We start from the raw sequence: 17,368 nt of genomic DNA on the forward strand, positions 1-17,368 counted from the left end.
GATAGGACACCATTCTTCAAAGAAGTAGGTCAAGATTAGCTGATAATCTGACCCTGCCCTTGGCTACTTGAGATGTTCTGTGTTACTGATGCTGTGTATCAATAAATACTAACAGTAATGCAAATCTCTGTAAGGAGTGGCTAGGATTAAAGTAAAGAATAAGATGTATTGTTGATTATGTCTGATGACGTTTTTGTTGATAATATTGGAAAATAATTCAGATTATCAGTTACCAAAAATAAAGTTACACTTTTTATTTACTTAATGAAGCTCAAAGTTAGCTTCTCATTTTCAGGTATGATTTATGTTTCATCTTATCTAAAGCCTCACCTGAATAATAAAGAAGGTCTGATACATATCGTGTTGGGAATAAATCAGGATGACATTTCTTCTTGCCCTGCCCGTAACTTAGTGATGTATTTTCTAGATATCCTGTTGAATAAAATGTATGGCAGGTGTGCTGTGATTTAAAGACATTTAATTGACATTCAGTCAGAGTGAAATTTATGGCAAGTATTAAACTTATTGCTTCAGAGTTGCCACTGTATCCTAAGGTAAGTACGTTTTTGCCTCTATTTCACTTGATTTTACTTTGCTAAGCGGAAAGAAAATCTGGGAAGTTAAATCTCAGAAGAATTCCCCACCATCTGCTTTCACCTGCCAGGTAGAATTTTTGTCAGTTGAAAGTTTTTTTGGGGGTGAAGGATGACAGAATATACTGGTGTGCAGCCCTGCTTGTCATGGGATGGTGGCATTTGGATCAAGGATTTTCAATAGTGGCTGTGCCATTAGAGGAAGTGCAGATTAGAAACTGGATATTTCCACAAAAAGAAGAAACAAGGGGAAAAAGTCAAAGGCTGAGATATCCCTGATCATTATAACACACTTGGGGAGATTCAGTTGTGGCATTGAAAGAGCCTTAGGAGCAGTTTGCCTATTGTATTCTCCCAACTAAGAGATGTGGATGACAGCCTATGAAGAGAAAGAAAAAAAATGAAAAATCTTATTTTCAAAAGAAACTTCTTTTTGCTTGGCTGACTGGGCTACGTTCTAGGTTCCATTCAATTATCTTTGACATGGCAGCAAAAATAATGGCAATGCTAGGTTTTTTTGAGACACCAAAACAAAACTCAGGAAAGTATTACTTTAACCTCAATGTAAGTAAAGGCCCAAAAACTCCTACCAAAGGTAGTGAAACTATATTGTGTGAATGCATGGTGCTTGAGGCACAGAGGTCAAATGCCTTAATTTTTACAGAGGCATTAACCAAACAGGATAACACCCCTTTTAAAATGAACGTTGACACAGTGTAATTCCAATAAGATAAATCGCATTTTAATTCTGATGTCATCCTGGTAACATTGCTTGTGATATTGCTCCGCTATTATGCAAATGTTTAGTAAGTCACCATTTTCATTCTGTAGTTTTCCAGTTGCACCACTTTGATTATTTGCAATATTTTGGCCCATCTGAAGCTATTATGGCAGTAAGTTGATCAATCTGTAATTTCACACACATAAATGGCATTGTCATTTCGCTACTTTGAGCATTCCAGTGCTTTCTGGGGAGACATGCTTTCCACTCTGTTGCCATGGTGAATAATCATTACAGTATAAGCACCTTTGCCCACAAGGAAGGCAGCTTTTCCCTTCACAAATTGGTAATTTTAACCCACAATTTTGGCTTCATATGTGGATAATGGTGTATCCTTCCTGGAAATTTTTGTTAAGATTTCTAAAAAAAACTTTCATTTTCATAGCAATGAGTCAGGTTAAGGACTTTATCTTTGTGTGGGAGAGGAGGGAGGTGCATGCCTGTCACAGGGTATACTGTAATCTTTTCTGGCTTTAAGCTCTCAGTGCAAGCCTCATTGTTCATTCAAATGTCATTTTTATTCTGCTATCTGCTTGACTTTCCAATGTCCAGAAAGCAGAGCATAACTTTCCTGTTTCCACAAAGTATCAATAAGAGGAATTCCCTATCTTGGGGATACTGTAAAAATAATGGAGGAGAAATGGGTTTGTACTGATATAAGTGACGAGTGACAACGGCTACACAGGTAGTGGCACACGATGCTCCCTGTCCTCAAGGAATCAATGTAAACTGTTAACGCCATGTGAAGAACTTTCTTCCCCAGTGACTCCAGTGTGTTTTTAACATAATTAGGCAGCTTTGTTAGCTGAGTGGATATCCACTGCTTTATAAGAGGATAGTGCTCGGGGTTTCACGCTCTGTTCCATGTACCACTCCTCAGTGTGCTCCAGCCAACCTATATAGAATCTGCAAATGTGGGAGAATGACAAATCCTTGGAGGAGGGTAGCAGAGGGTGAATCTGTTATTAACCTTAATTTATTTATTTCAAAAATAGAAAAGCATTGTAAAAAAAAAACCAGAAACTTATGAGAAACAGTAGGATTGATAGTTAAAAACTATTAGGCTTTTTTGCAAATTATGGGTTGGAATAGATTTTTTTTTACTGAATGTTCAGCCTGGTGCTCTTTCACATCCGATGATCCAGGTGAGGCTGGCATCAGGCACCAAACATGTGATTGTACATTGAAATATCTTTTGGGTCTAACCCAACTTTTGAATTACCTTGAGGCTCTTACCTCCCTGGGGCAAGGTCACATGCTACTCAAATGTACCAGTTAAAATGGTGCCTAGTTTGAGTCAAACAGCCATGATCTACATGAATGACAACCTCAACGAGCTGAATGGCCTCCTCCTACATATGAACATATGAATTAGGAGCAGGAGTAGGCCACTCGGCCCCTCGAGCCCCTGCTCCGCCATTCAATAAGATCATGGCTGAGCTGATTGTAACCTCAGCCCCACATTCCTGCTTACCCTGATAACCTTTCACCCCCTTTTTAATTAGTAATCTATCAAGCTCTGCCTTAAAATATTCAAAGACTCTGCTTCCATCGCCTTTTGAGGAAGAGATTTCCAAAGACTCACGACTCTCTGAGAGAAAAAATTTCTGCTCATCTCTGTCTTAAATGAGCGACCCCTTACTTTTAAACAGGGACTGCTGTGCCTATGGCAGAATTTTACTCACTCCTTGGAGGCGGAAATGCAGACCAGGGTGCTGGCAAAATAGCACGGGGCTATATCAATAACTGCTTACGGGATGCAAGGAGGCTCAGAGTCACATGTACTCAGGAGGTGAGGTCTCAGAGGCTGTTGAATTGTGAAGCGAACTGACAGACATAGTGTGAAACCATTGGCAGGCTGTGTATTGAAGAAGCGATGCTTTGGAGGCACTGCAGAAGGTGGGGCCAAAGTAAAATGCTGCAATGATGTCTCATGGATAACAGCAGCCACCGGAGACAGTGCAAGGTTCTTTAGAGGCTCATTGCACTGGAAGCTTTATCTGGCTATGGGGTCAATGCATTCAGTGGAAGTGCCTTGAAAGGAGCCTCCATTGCCTTTAGTATGCCCCTCCTCTGCCCTTTCGGACTCCACACGTAGTGCTGTGGTTGCCTGGAGTGGTTCAGCTCCAGGCAATGGGGAGAAGAGTGGCTGGCCCATCTAGAACAAAGAAAAGTACAGCACGGGAACAGGCCCTTCGGCCCTCCAAGCCTGCGTCGATCACATTGCCCATCAACTAAAACATTTTGCACTTCCGGGATCTGTATCCCTCTATTCCCATCCTATTCATGTATTTGTCAAGCTGCCTCTTAAACACCACTATCGTACCTGCTTCCACCACCTCCTCTGGCAGCGAATCTAACCCACCTATCGCTCCGTGGACCTCATGGATGAAGCAATGAAGGTCTGTGCACATCCCCTGCATTCACTTATTGATGTACTCTATGAGCTGAATTTTACACCAGTGATATTTTACGTTCCTGCCAAAGTCATTGGCCAGGATTTTACATCCCGCAGGCGGGCGTGCACCTGACCCATCCGACCATGAAATAACGTGAGATGACGTCGGGCGAGCATCCTGACATCATTGCGCACTCGTGCGATATCTCGCTCGGCGGGTGTGTGCGGCAGTCAGAAGTACGTCTGCCGACAATTAAGTGGGCAATTAAGCCCATTAAGGTGGCAATTGAAAGCGATTTCTCGTGGCCTGTCCACTTTTACAGTTGGCGGTTGGGCCAATCGGCCAGGCGGCCTTTACATTTTTACTCAAACCTCGAGACAGGGAGGGATGAAATCTCCATGGGGAAATAAAATAAAAGGAGATATCTGGGGTCTGGTTTATTATGAAGTCTGCTTGATTGTGTTGCATGGACATAATTTGCAGCTTTTTTGCTGTTTTGTTTGTTCTGTGGAGGTCTGCAGCTCCCTGAGGCAGCTGTCTGCCTTCAGACAGTGGAAACGCTCACCGGCACCCACGGTGACATCGGCGCCTGCTCTCTTCCCACCCCCACCGGCAGCGCTGAGCCTTTCTCAGTGCGCGTTTCACGCTGACTGGCCATTAATTAGCCAGGCAGCATGAAATCATGGTCAGGGGCCGATGGTGGTTGGGGGCCCGTTTCCCGTCCTCTCCTGGGCCCATCGATCACATGTGCCCGGTGAGCAAAAAATTCAGGCCAATGGAGTTTAGAATGGCCCGGTGGGGCTGTAAAATTCCCGTCTATTTGCCTCTCCATGAGGGCCGCCAATCTCTCAGTGGAGGATTCCATACCTTCACATGACAGAGATATGGAGCCGCTGATGGCATGAATGGACTCCTCCATCATTTACGTATGGGTCCTCACTGCCTTTATAAACTCCAATAATCTTCACATGCTTGATGCAGCAGCCAAAGAATCTGCTGCTTTGCTGATGGCATCTAGTGTCTCACCATATACATGAAGCTGAGCATCGCCTGGGCCACTCCTCACTCCTCTGGGGGGACGTGGCCACAGCCGTCACTGCCTCCTTTGCTACCCCAGTGTTCACCACATTGTGCCATGTGTACTATACACATAACAAAGTCTGTCAATGGGAATGTATTTATGCTGGTGGAAGGTGCACATGATTAAGTGACACAGTGTCCTGCGATGGCATTGCATCCCTTGAGTTTTCCAGTGTAGCAGGAACCCTGGTCTGTTCTTCATCTCTGCTGTACCTGGTAGAGAGGCATGAAACAGTTGCTCCTTCAACCAAGCCTTGGGTGCATTCCCTTGGTCAGGAGCTTCCAGTGGTGTTAAAGGTCCACACAGGTGCCACAGGCCACAAATAGTGTAAGGAAATGTGGTACATAACCATCTCTTTACTCATTCTCCGTAACGTCCACACTTGCCTTGCCCTCGGCAACAGGCTACCCTGCTGTGACCACCTGATCTCCGTGGCTTCCTCCTCAATCAATGTCACCATGGCATTAAAAGGCACTCCATCTTTGTTTGTTGAGGCTCCCTGGCATTGAGTGCATTTCTGCTGCAAGGAGAGACATCCACAGTGTCTCTCCTGTCTCATGGCCTGTCACTCTGAGACAGTGTAAATATGCAGCACCACACAGCTGAGATGAATGGTGAGGTGGCCATTCAGCCATCTCAATGCAGAATTCGCCCATGAATGAGCACGGGGTTCAGGTACATGTGAACTGGGTGCCTCAATGTCGGTGCCTGCTGTTGCCCCATGTATGGCTCCACCGCCTGGCCTTGTATTTCACGGATGTCTTTTAAATCATTCTCGGCTTCCAGTTTGTAACTTTGAATGTCACTCACCTTACCAGACCGCATCAGGTCATTAAAACTCTTACTGCACTGGATCCAGGTTCTTGCAATGATCCCTCAGAGCCTTATGGTATTTTTAACCTCCTGAAATGCCTTCTTGGTGGGGCTTGTGGACCTCCTCCTGCCTTCTGCAGGAAGCAGGACCTTTCTACTTTCTCTGACTGCTTGCAGGAGACGCCCAGAATCTTGAAGCGACATTTCTTCGTTCTGATGCTATTCCTCTGCTGTTTCCTTTGCTGTTGACCCCCCTCCTTTTTGCCTCTGTATTCAATCTACCAGAGTGCTCCACATGCTCCTTTAAAACAGCAGCTGTGTGTGAGCTGCCAATGCTAAGACCCACCAGTCACCGTTGATTGTCTAGTTCCCCCACCGGACAGTTCTTAGTTGTCTCTTTCTGGGAAAATCCCATTGGAATTCTGCCCGTGTGTGCCACCAAACCGCATTTCCACCTAATATTGGGCCACCCGCCAATTAGTAAAATTGCAGCTAATGTTTCTATGTCAATAGGAAGGTCCAACAAATTTAACCCCTTCCATACCATATTCTCTTTGGGAGGATGGTTAAAAGTGAAGCTTAGCTCTTTCAAATTTTTTCTGGAAAAATGTCAAAAAATCCCAAAATATGACAGCAATCCCTTTGACTTTTTCATGGAAAGTCCACAGTCTTCATAACCCAGCAAGGTTCACAGTTCAAATAGATTGAACTAGAGAACATTAACAAAGGAGCAAAGGGTTTTGTTAATGTTGCCTGGTTCAATCAAGCTGAATTGTGAGCCTTGCAGATTATTACAGAACATCACTAATTATCATGCAGAAGTTCAGTGCTCAAGTTACTTCAAGTTCTTAACCAAAGATGCTCTGAAATGGGAACTATGTGTATAAATGACTTTCAAGTTAGAAAGTTCAAGAGATACATGTAGATTTTGGATTTCATTCATACGTTCTCCAGAGGAATGGAACAACTGTCATAAATTAACATACTTTTTCCATAATAAGAGTTTAAATGTGTACCTTTAGGCCTCCTGCAAAATGAATTCTTCTTAAGTTCCATGTGTTGGGTATTGTATTTGTAAAATTATTGTACTTGTAGTAAAGTAAGGAGTTTTAGAGGTATTGTTAGTAGATCAATGCTTAACATCTTTATATAACCTTCTTCTGTTCTTTTAAACAAGTTGATGTCTGTGCTAAATTAACAAAGGAATTTTATGCAAAGCATCAAGTGTTGTTACGCCAATCTTATCAACAGTAATCTTTATGCTTTTATATTTATTGTATAGTGCAAGTCAGATCCGTTCATTTTATTTAATGGGTTCCTCATTTTAAGAGTTGCAATTCAAATTGGAAATGAAGAGATAATTTTTATTATTGGATTGATTTGCAAGTAGGGTATCTAATTAATTATTTGTGGAGGTCTGTAATGTGTATGTTTATATTGCCAATATGTATGTATGCTATGTGTGCAGGTATTCTAAATACAGCATAATATTATTGATTGACATATTCTCCAGACAATGAATTATCCTAGAGTGTTGCCATTTAGAAGGTTGCTGTATTGGTATCAAATGACATCTGTCTCGGGTAGATTTTATTAATGCAGTTCTTAGGAATGCGACGGAGGTGGTATGGTGCTGAGGAACTGTAAACGATAGTTGTTTGTGCAGTGATTGGCACTGATTGTGGCTACACATCCTTTTACAGTAGTGAATGTGTCTTGTTAGGATCATTCAAATATTGTCACATCATATCACTAATGTTATGTGGTTGCTGCATAAAGCAGAGCCATAGTGTAATTTTATTTGAAAAGGCAATTGGTATAATTCAGCCAACACAGTCTTTTCTTTGGGCAAAATTTTTAGCTCGGCGGGTGGGCACGCGCCCGACCAGCTCGGGAGTAAAATGACGTGCATTGTCATTGGTCGCGCGATATTTCGTTCGGAGGGCGTGCACTGGAGTTGGCAACGCACCCGCCGATAATTAAAAAGCCTGTTAAGGCCATTAAGAAGATAATTGAACAAAACTTTTCATTGCCCGTCCAACCTAATGGTTGGGGGGCAGGCAAGAAGGCCAAGTGGCCTTTGCACTTTTTAGGAAACCTCATCCACGGGCGGGATGAGGTTTCCAAAAGCAAATAAAAATAAAATAAAAAATTAAAATTTGATTAAGAACATGACCCTGCTCATGTGACAGAATCATATGAGGGGACATGTTTTATAACATTTTTAATTTCTTGCTTTTAAAAACTCTTCACTTCCCTGAGGCAGCTCTGTGCCTCAGGGAGATTATGAAGTGTCCACCCGGGCGCATACGTGAAGTTCGTGATTGCCCCGCTCGCCCTCCTGCCCCGACTCGCACAGCCAGCGCTGAGCGCTTAGTTGGCCCACCAGCGTAAAATTGCCTTCCGGCCTCGATCACGGGTGGCAGTTGGCTTCCCAACCGCCCCTGCTGAGCCTGCCCGACAAGGGCAAGATTCTGCCCTTTGTATTCATTCACAGGATGTCTTTGTCATTGCTAAGACCAGCCTTTATTGCCCATCCCTAGTTGCCCTTAAGAAGACTATGATGAGCCGTCCTCTTCAACCACTGCAGTCCATGTGGTCAGGTACACCCACACTGCTGTTAGGTAGGTATAGTGTAACGGGAACTTTCAGGTGGTGGTGTTCCCATGTGTCTGCTGCCTATGTTCTTCTAGGTGGTAGAGGTCGTAGGTTTAGAAGGTGCTTTTGAAGAAACCTTGACAAGTTGCTGAAGTGCACCTTGTAGATGGATTACATCTGACGGTGGAGAATCAGATGTAGTCTGATAGTGGAGAAATATAGGCCAGGATTTTCCTGCCCTGAGGTGGTGGGCTCCCCCCGCAGTAGATTCAGTGAGCCATTTAAACGTCCATTGACTTCAGTGGGATTGGAAGATCCTGCCAGCGGGAGGGGCTGAAAAATTCCGGCCAGAATGTTTAAAGTAGTGGATGGGATCTCAATCAAGCAGACTACTTTTTCCTGGATGATATTGTGCTTCTTGACTGTTGTCAGAGCTGCACTCACCTAGACAAGTATTCCAGCGCATTCCTCACCTGTGCCTTGCAGGACAGGCTTTTAGAAGTCGCGAATTGAGTTACTTACTGCAAAATTCCCAGCCTCTGATCTGGTTTTGCATCCACAGTATTTATGTGGCTGGTCCAGTAAAGTTTCTGGTCAATGGTAACACCCAGGATGTTGATAGTGAGGATTCAGTGATGGTCATGCCATTGAATGTCAAGAGGAAGTGCTTCGAATCTTTCTTGTTGGAGATGGTCATTACCTGACACTTGTGTGGGAAAAATATTACTTGCCGTTTATCATTCCAGGTCGACCACTAAAATTTAATTATATTGGCCTGGAATTTGCAGTTGTACTTATAGAGAAATAGTATCATTCACTCTTAATACAATGCAAACTGACAATTTTCTGATGCTTGCACATGAGTAGGTAAAGTTGGAATTCCAGGATTTGCTGTTGTATTCTGCTCCTCCATAAGGTGCACCATTACAGTCTTTGCAGATGCAATCAGCACAGAAATCAGTTATTTAACCTGAACTTCAATTTTAATAGATTATTTTCTTTGAAAAACCATTGAAAATGTTAAACCTTGTTCACTAAGGCGTAGCTGGGTTTTTAGAGGCAAAATAATTTGCAATTACTGAGCCCACAAACACTCCACTTCTGAAAAACTAATTTTGTAAGTGTCATTTTCTCTATCCATGATAAACATCCTCTGATTTTTAAAATAATAAAAAATAATTTGAATTTTTTTTTAAGATTGTTCATGATTTTTCAGCTTCTACATTAATCCCATATGTACATCCCAATCTTTAATTCAATTTCTATGAAATGCTTGAAAATTGAGCTATAATCTGTGCTTTTTAGTGTGTGGGTTTTCCCTCTGTAAGAATTAATCAATCTGATTGACAGGCAATCTGACCTGACAGGCTGATCAGCATGTTTGATGATGTCACTGCCACGCATCCCCTATAGATGGCAGCAGATTAAAAGTCACAACTGAATAGGGGTCAATGTTCTGGAGTAGGCTAAATCTTTGTGGGCAGCTTTTCTCAAGGTCAGTGACGAGTGACATCCCTTCACCATTGGCCACAAAATATGGGCCATTATATTTAGGTTTATGTGGACAGTTAGCCTACAGCAATGGCACTCACAATATAACCTTGAGAGCATTTGTGCTCTGGTTTCCCCAAAACAGTGGCTGTCAACCTTATTACCTTATTGCCTTATTACCGCTTTTCTAAGTGCCTCTGGCTCCTTATATCAGCTAAGTAACATCCTTTTGCCAATGGTCTGAACCATCGTGATTTTGAGAATCTGGAACTGTTCTTCTTAGAAAAAAGAAAATAAAATGGAGATTTGATAGAGGAGTTCAAAGTCATGAGGGGTCGGGCCAGAGTGGATAGAGAGGAACTTTTCCCATTGGCAAAAGGATTGAGAACCAGAAGTCACCGCTTTAAGGTGATTGACGTAAGTAACAATGACAACATGAGGCTCACCATTCATGGTCTCCGTGGATACAGGATGTTACTCAGCTGGTATTCAGTCATTCTCCCTTCCATTATTTTGTTCCCTAGCAAAAGGCGGCAAGGAAATGTTATTAGGGAGTCAGGAGTATCCCAGCTACAAGCCATTATAGAAAAGGTCCTATTAAAATAGAACACTTTATGGAACAATAGTTTATTTTTCTGTGGTGAGGTGCCTGTGATTAGGCAGGCAACTTCCCAATGTTGCATGATTTAAATTAGGAGCTCATCGGGGAATGGCAAGCACTGAACTGGAACCCTTTACTCAATAGCTCAGAATTTTGCAGTATTCTGGAAAAAATAAAAACCCTTTGAGCAAGTTATCAAATGGCTTTATGGCTTTAGAAAAAAGCTAGTAACACTGTTTTACATCAATTTCTTCCAACCTCCCTTCACACTGAAATCATACCTACAAGGCATTTGTTCAACAAAATGAATTGCATTTATGTAGCACATTTCGTGTGGAACCCACTCCAAGCAACCTTATAGAGGAGATGTAAAAAAATGGAATTGATAAGCAAAAGGACATCAGCGATGAAGAGAGCAATAAGAAAGGTTCAGAGATGGCAGATGAAATTTAATGCAGAGGAGTGTGAAATGATTCATTTTGGTGGGAAGAACAATGAGACAAACATAATAAAGGGTACAATTCTAAAGGGGCTGCAGGAGCAAAGGCACTTTGGGGTGTATGTGCGCCAGTCATTGAAGGTAGCAGGGCAAGCTGAGAAAGCAGTTAAAAAGCATACGGGATCCTGGGCTTTATAAATAGGGACATACAGTACAAAAGCAAGGATGTTATGATAAACTAAAATGCTGGTTCAGTCTCAACTAGAGTATTGTGCCCAGTTCTAGGCTCTGAGCTTTAGGAATGATTTGAAGACATTAAAGAAGATGCAGAAAAGATTCATGAGAATGGTTCCAGGGATGAGAAACTTCAGCTACATGGATAAATTGGAGAACCTGGAACTGTTGCTCTTAAAGAAGAGAAAATAAAGTGGAGATTTCATAGAGGTGTTCAAAATCATGAGGGGTCGGGCTAGAGTAGATAGGAAGAAACTTTCCCGATTTGCAAGAATTGATAACCAGAGGACGCCCATTTAAGCTGATTGACAAATGAGGCAATGGCAGCGTGAAGAAAACTTTTTATGCAGCAGTTGGTTTGGATTTGGAATGCTTTGCCAAGAGTCTAGTGGAGACAGATTTAATTGAGTCCTTTGAAAGAGAATTGGATAATTATCTGAAAAGAAAAAAATTGCAGGACTACAGGGAAAAGATGGGGGAATGGAACTAGGCGAGTTGCTCTAGCAGAGAGCTGGGATGGACACGATGGGCTGAATAGCCTCCTTCTGTGCTGTAACCATTCTATGATATGAAGGTTGGAGGACATGAGGTCAGCAGTGAAGATATTAGAAAATATGAGGCTGGAGGTAACAAAAGCATTTGCTAATCTTTTCATTGGAGCTGAGTTAAGGGTGGATGTAGGCAATGCTGCAGCAATGTAAATAAACTTAGTGACGGTATTGGTCACCATGATGTGATGAAACATACTTGCATAATTAACTGCATTCATTTCAATTTGCAAAGCTTTTGTATCCACATACAGGCCAACGTTTTGCACTTAACAAGGACAGCCAGCACTTCAGGTCCTGGTTGTGTGTCAGCATTTTCAAGCAAAAATCAGCATGAACCAGACACCTCCCCACAGTACTGTTCACAATTTCACTCCTGCTTTGTGCCTCTGTCAGTCTTGGACTCCATCCTGAGTCCTCTGGTTGTTGCTGCTGTAAACTGAAGCATTTCAACATAGCTATATAATGTGCAGAGGAATCGTTGTGAAATCAGGAATTCCTGTTAAAGATGTATAGCCATTTTAATCAACTCCAATTACAGCAGCAAAAAAAGGTTATGGTAGGAGTCCCAGAACAATGCCAAGGCCAAAGACAACACAAGAGCATACGAAACACGAGCAGGACTGCACCATTTGACCCCTTGAGCCTGCACCGCCATTGAATGTAATCATGGCTGAACTTTTCCATCAATTCCACTTTTCCGCCTGATCCCCATATCCTTTGATTCCATTTGTGCCCAAAAATCCATTGATCTTAGTCCTAAATATATTCAACAACCGAGCATTGACAGCCCTCTGGAGCAGAAAATTCTGCAGGTTCACAACCCTCGGAACGAAGAAATTTCTCCTCATCTCCGTTCTGAATGTCTGAGCTTCTGACCTTCAGTTTTAGATGCTCCAAAAAGTAGAAACAGTCTCTCAGAATCTGGCCTGTGAAACCCTTGAGAGCAATACATTCACCACTCGCTTCATGTGGAAAATTGGCCACAAACATGTGGGGAATTTGTGGTTTTCCTCCAGTTTGAGATTTTTTTCCAAAAATAAACATATATATTATCATTTATAAAAGTATATTACATGACTGCTCAAAGTTGACATTGCAGAAAGTGCAAAGTAAATCAGTTTCATGCAATACTGTATGTTACTCACTATATTTACAATTCACAGAATCACAGAATGTTACAGTACAGAAGGAAGCAATTTGGCCCATCATGTCTGCGTGGGCTCTCCAGATAAGCACTATGACTTAGCACCATTCTCCTGCCTTTTCCCCGTACGCTTGCACATTGGTTCTATTCAAATAATCATCTAATGCTCTCTTGAATGCCTCGATTGAACTTGCCTCCACCACACTTCCAGGCAGTGCATTCCAGACTCAAACTACTCACTGTGTGAAGTTTTTTCTCATATCACCTTTGCTCCTTTTGCAAATCACTTTAAATCTGTGTCCTCTCATTTTCGATCTTTTTACGAGTGGGAACAATTTCTCCCGATCTACTCTGTCCAGCCCCTTCATAATTTTGAACATCTCCATCCAATCTCCTGTTAGCCTTCTCCTTTCCAAGAAGAACAGTTCCAACCTCTCCAATTTATCTTTATAACTTAAGTTTTCCATCCATGGAACCATTCTTGTAAACTTTTTCTGCACTCTCTCCAATGCGTTCACATCCTTCCTATAGTGTGGTGCCAGAACTGTACACACTACTCCAGCTGAGTGTCTTATATAAACTCAGCATAATCTTCCTGCTCTTGTACTATACCATTGGCGGTTCCTCGGAATCAAGGATGATGTTCGTCAGGCTTGGTGAGACTTCAGATGACTGAGGACCCCAATTCTCGATCCATATGTTCTTCCAGAGTGGGGGCAAGTTGTTGCACAGGCGAGTGGAAATCACAGCCCTGGGTTGGCTTCCTTCTCCTTCCTCTGCCACCACTGTTCTGCCTTGCTGTCGAGTCGCTGTACTCTATGCCCCTATTAATAAAGCCCAGTTACTATATGCTTTATTAACTGCTCTCTCCACCTGCCCTGCCATCTTCAATGATCTATGCACATATACACCCAGGTCTGTCTGCTCCTGCACCCCCTTAAGAACAGTACTTCTTATTTTGTATTGCCTCTCCATGTTCTTCTTACCAAAATGCATCACTCACAGTTCTCCACATTGAATTTCACCTGCCACCTATCTGCCCACTCCACCAACTTGTCTATGTCCTTTTAAACTTCTATACTGTCCTCCTCACAGTTTACAATTTTCCAAGTTTCATATCATGCGCAAACTTTGAAATTGTCCCCTGCACACCAAGGTCTAGATCATTAATATGTATCAGGAAAAGCAAGGGTCCCAATACCGAACCCTGGGGAACTCCACTACAAACCTTTCCCCAGCCTGAAAAATAATTATTGACCATTACTCTCTGTTTCCTATTACTCAGCCAATTTTGTATCCACGTTGCTACTTTCCCTTACATTCCATGAGCTACAACTTTTCTCACAAGTCTGTTGTGTGGCACTGTATCGAATGCCTTTTGAAAGTCCATGTACACCACATCAACAACATTATCCTCATCAACCCTCTCTGTTACCTCTTCAAAGCTCCAGAAAGTTAGTTAAACACAGTTTCCCCTTTAGAAATCCATGCTGGCTCTTCCTAATCAACCCACATTTTTCCAAGTGACTATTAATTCTACCCCGAATAATTGTTTCAAGAAGCTTCCCCACCACTGAAGCTAAACTGACTGGTCTGTAATTGTTGGGCTTATCCTTGCAAACAAGAGCATTATGTTTGCAATTCTCTTGTCCTGTGGCAGCTCCCCTGAGTCTAGGGAAGGTTGAAAAAGTTTTTGCTAGTGCCCCTTCAATTTCTTCTCTTAATTCCTTCAATATCCTTGGATGCATCTCATCCAGCCCCCGTGTCTTGTCAACTTTAAGTACCGACAAGTTATCCAACACATCCTCCTTATCAATCTTGAATCCTTCTAGTGATAGAGTTTCCTCATCTGTCACCATGGTCTCGGTAGCATCTGCTTCCTTGGTAAAGGCAGGTGCAAAGTATTCATTTAACACCTCAGTAAGGCCCCCTGCCTCCATGTGTAAACCCCCTTTTTGGTCCCTAATCGGCCCTACTACTCCTCTTGCTATTTGTGTGCCAATAGAAGACTTTATAATTTCCCTTTGTGTTGGCTGCCAGTCTTTTCTCATAACTCCTCTTTGCTTCTCTTATTTGCTTTTTCACCTCCCCTCTGAATCTTCTGTCTTCTGCTTGGTTCTCAATTGTATTCTCTATTTGACACCTGTCATAAGCTCACTTTTTCTTCTTTATCTTAATTCCTATCTCCTTTTTCATCCAGGGAGCTCAGGATTTTTTTGCCCTACCTTTCCCTTTAGATGGAATATACCTTGACTGTGCCCGAACCATTTCTACTTTGAAGGTAGCCCCTTGTTCAGCTACCATTTTCCCCGCCAACCTTTGGTTTCAGTCTACCCGACCCAGCTCCGTTCTTGCCCCATTGAAGTCGGTCTTGTCCAGTTAATTATTCTTACTCTGAGTTTCACATTGTCCTTTTCTACCATCATCCTAAATGTTATGATACAATGATCGCTGTCTCCTAAATGTTCCCCCAATGACCATTGATCTACTTGGCCCACCTCATTTCCAAGAACCAGGTCCAACATTGCATCCTTTCTTGTTGGACTGGACACACACTGCTGTGGAAAATTCTCCTGAACACAATCTAGGAACTCTTGCCCCTCTCCCCACTATACACTACCTCTGTCCCAGTCTACATTAGAGTAATTAAAAATCCCCATTATTATTACTCTATAATGTTTGCATCTCTCTGTAATTTCCCTGCGGATTTGTTCCTCTACAGTCAATATTTACAATATTCATTATATGTCAAACATACAGCGTGGGTTTTTTTTCCACAGTTTCCAGCCCCTCAGTGTACTATGGCTGAAGAGCCTTTGACAGTGGTCTATCCACAATGAGCCTTTACATCAGCTACCCAAGCTTTAGTTCGTCACTCAGTCTTGGACCTTGGAATGTGTCAGTCTGTAATACCCGGTAATACTCTTTGCACAAGTTTTGGGCAGATCTAAGAGCATCTTTCACTGAGCTGACGGCCAGAAGGGGTGAGACTCCGGGCATGCAGGAAGGATCTGATGTGGAGAGCCCTTCTCACCACCAGCCAAGGCATTTGGCTTTGACAGTTTGTCCAGGGAACCATCCAACGGGATCCACCATCTGCTTTCCCTAAAGCACTCAAGGACGTTACGTGCGGAGCACTGTCTGATGGACTTGTGGTCAAAAGTGTTTCTCTGCATAAAGTTCTCCACAAAGGATGGGTGGTATGACACGATCCAACTGAATGGAGCATAGCACTACAACATTACCAGACCCATCCTTTGCAACACTGAGGACAGGTAGAACCTCAGCACAGAGGTGTCACTTGGTGTTTATGTCCCAGGGTCTATGTACGGCTTGATACAGCTGCACACAAAGGTGGCTGTCAGGGCAACACTGGGTACGTTTTTTTCCCCCTTAGTTTGGAGGTTTGTATGTCATTTTAAACTGATGGATATTCGGGCCCTGCGACAGCCCATTCAGCTGAGGATGCAGTTTCAGACTCTGTTTGACACAGTTGCACCAGAGTAAGTAAACAATCCCACAGGAAAAACAATCCTTAACATTTATAAAGCTGTGGTCCTAGCTCCATTAAATTATATTATAAAGAAGCCCCAGTTGAAGGAAGTGAAAGTATGTAGAAATGTTTTAGATGCTATTCAACAACTGGATGCTGCGTAGTGATTAGTTGCTGCCACTAAAAATATTCTCTGACTGTGGACTATTGCTCAGATTTAGTGCTGCCCCTCAATCCCAGTCCATCTCTCGGAGATAGTTACAAGATTCACCCCATCCTTTGCATATATTTTATTCATGTGGTGAATATGGTGATCTGATGGCCACAAGTTTGGCAAGGCTCGAGATCCTAGGCTCTAGAGGGGAAAGACAGGCATGACAATGAAGCAATGGGAGAAAAGAGGAATGTTGGACGAACAGAAGTCGGGCAAGGAATAGTACTAGTATTGAGTGGGGAGGAGTGATTCTGGAAGAGGAAGAAAAATGCCAAGTTGAAATGGGAAACATAGAGTAGCAGCTTGAATTAAGAGAGGCAGACTGGGCTAGCCATATAAATACTGTGATTACAAAAACAGGTCGGAGGCTAGGAATCCTGCAGTGAGTAACTCACCTTCTGACATCGCAAAGCCTGTCCACCATCTACAAGGCACAAGTCAGGAGTGTGATGGAATGCTCCCCACTTGCCTGAATGAGTGCAGCTCCCAAAACACTCAAGAAGCTTGACACCATTCAGGACAAAGCAGCTGACTTGATTGGCACCCCATCCACAAACATTCACACCATCCACCACTGATGAACAGTAGCAGTGTGTACCATCTACAAGATGCACTACAGGAACTCACCAAGGCTCCTTAGACAGCACCTTCCAAACCCATGACCGTTACCACCTAGAAGGACAAGGGCAGTAGGCACATGGGAACACCACCACTTGGAAGTTCCCCTCCAAGTCACTCACCATCCTGACTTGGAAATATATCGCCGTTCCTTCACTGTCACTGGGCCAAAATCCTGGAACTCCCTTCCTAACAGCACTGTGGGTGTACCTACACCACATGGACTGCAGCGGTTCAAGAAGGCAGCTCACCACCAGCTTCTCAAAGGCAACTAGGGAGCTGGCCTAGCCAGCAAAGCCCTCATACAATGAATGAAAA

This window comes from Cetorhinus maximus, chromosome 11 (assembly GCF_964194155.1).
Source record: "Cetorhinus maximus chromosome 11, sCetMax3.hap1.1, whole genome shotgun sequence".
Taxonomy (NCBI): Eukaryota; Metazoa; Chordata; class Chondrichthyes; order Lamniformes; family Cetorhinidae; genus Cetorhinus; species Cetorhinus maximus.